The sequence below is a fragment of the Manis pentadactyla genome, chromosome 16, assembly GCF_030020395.1.
Source record: "Manis pentadactyla isolate mManPen7 chromosome 16, mManPen7.hap1, whole genome shotgun sequence".
Taxonomy (NCBI): Eukaryota; Metazoa; Chordata; class Mammalia; order Pholidota; family Manidae; genus Manis; species Manis pentadactyla.
Genome location: NC_080034.1, coordinates 15,015,605 through 15,017,490, shown reverse-complemented (window position 1 = coordinate 15,017,490; position 1,886 = coordinate 15,015,605). Strand labels below are relative to the sequence as shown.

Here is a 1,886-nt window from a genome sequence, read left to right as displayed (position 1 = left end):
TTATATGTGTAATCTAAAACACAAAACAAAATGAACAAAACAGCAGCAGACTCATACACTGAAAAGTGACTGGTGGTTATCCTGGTGGGGGAGGGGCTGGGGAAGAGGGTGGGTACTATGGGGAGATAAAGGGACACAAAAATTCTCAGTCATAATACAGGTTGGTCACGGGGATGGTAGTACAGCATGGAGAATACAGCCCATGACTCTGCAACATCTTCCTGTGTTGACAGTAACTGCACTAGGCGGGGGTGAGGATTTAATGTGTGTGACTGTTGAATCACTGTGTTGTATACTCGAAATCAGTAAAAGGTTGTATATCAACGATACTTCAATTAAAAAAAATACACTAAAAGAAGAAGAAAAATGCTTACTATGGGCAGTGAAGATGAGAAAGAGAAGGGTGTGAGATGACTTATTTTTGTCTAACCTGCCTATAATCTCTGGTTCAGGGACCTTCAGACCTGAAGTTGAGAATAGGTTTTGCCATTGTCTTAAAAACACTGACTGAGCACATGTTTTATGCAAAGCATTCTATTAGGTATTTCATGAAATTCAAATACTACATATATTATCCAACTCAAGGAGTATATGGGACACAATCTAAATGACTAGTTATATAAGGCGGTGTGTATATGATATGTGATGGAATGGAATGATGAGCTATCTAGAGAATTCATATTAGCGGTGACTTCGTTTTACAGGATAGTAAATAAAGGCAGAAACTAAAAATGGAGATTGGGGCTAATGCAGGGCTTTTCGGTGAAACTTAAAAAACTTGAGCTTTGGTATATAGGCAGTTGAGAAATTAATGAAGCCTTTGGAGCCCTAGAGCAACACTCTTAAAACAGTGCTTTCTGAAGATTTATTTGCGAATTGATGAGCATAATAGATTTGATGGTCAGAGTCTAGAGACAGGAGACTATTTTAAAGGAAATATTTATAATCCAGGGCTGACGAAATAAAGATTTGGGCCAATGGGATGGGAAAATGATATGAGGTGCTGTCAAAAACCCTTACCACAACTGCACTAAGTTTGTGGGTACAAAAAGTTACTACAGTGGGTCCTTACTCATTTGATATTTTCACTTCCTGAATAACATTTTAAAAGCATCCCCATCCTACAAATGAAAGTCACCATTAGTGCACATTCCATGTTTCATGTGTTCCTGCCATGACCCTTGGTCATAGCGTAACAATCAATCATTGTTTTGTTAGAAATATATACCTCTTCTCCACCCAAAGGGTACGGATTTCTACTCTAATGGATAATTCTTTTATTAATAGCACTACTAACATTTGCTCTTGAATGTGTATTCTATGCAGATCATATTCTGAATACCCAAAGAATTATTTCTTGGAATAAGTCATTTGGATGTAAACCCCATGACAGGTGAAGAAGTTTGAGAAACATGCTCGAATTCCTGTCTCTTGTTTACAGCAGTCAGGATCCTAATTTGGGATATGCACAGAAGCCTATCGAGCCTTCATGCTCTTAACCATTATGTGATGTTCTTAAAATTAACACTGTAAAAACAAGCAAATCCCAGTGAAGAAAAATTCACACATCTTGCCTCCTGTTCTAGTCCCAGAGCCAGTAAAGATGAACCCATGGGGACTGCCTGGAGGAGAGGAGGAAAGTTTGTTCCAGAAGGAACTGTCTGAGGGATCAGAAGGATTGTTGAATCTGGGAAAGGGGGGGATAAACCACTTGTCAAAAAATCAGGTTTTTAATTTTTTTCCAGGTTTGAAGAACTTATAATGGAATCTAACCCTTCATGGATAGCAAAACAGAATTTTCAAGTAATTTCTTATACAGCCTAGTTGTTCAAATTACCATACAATCATTTTAGACTTTCTAAATAAAGTTTTATTTAACCTTCAAA

The 1,886-nt window shown here is 37.6% G+C and overlaps 1 non-coding gene across 1 annotated transcript; it reads left to right on the top strand.

Moving 5' to 3' along the window:
* The first annotated feature begins 1,544 nt into the window (after positions 1-1,544).
* Positions 1,545-1,670, top strand: LOC118927805 (small nucleolar RNA SNORD22). Its single transcript, XR_005030981.2, has one exon. It is a non-coding gene; the product is annotated as a small nucleolar RNA SNORD22 (small nucleolar RNA).
* The last annotated feature ends 216 nt before the right edge of the window (positions 1,671-1,886 follow it).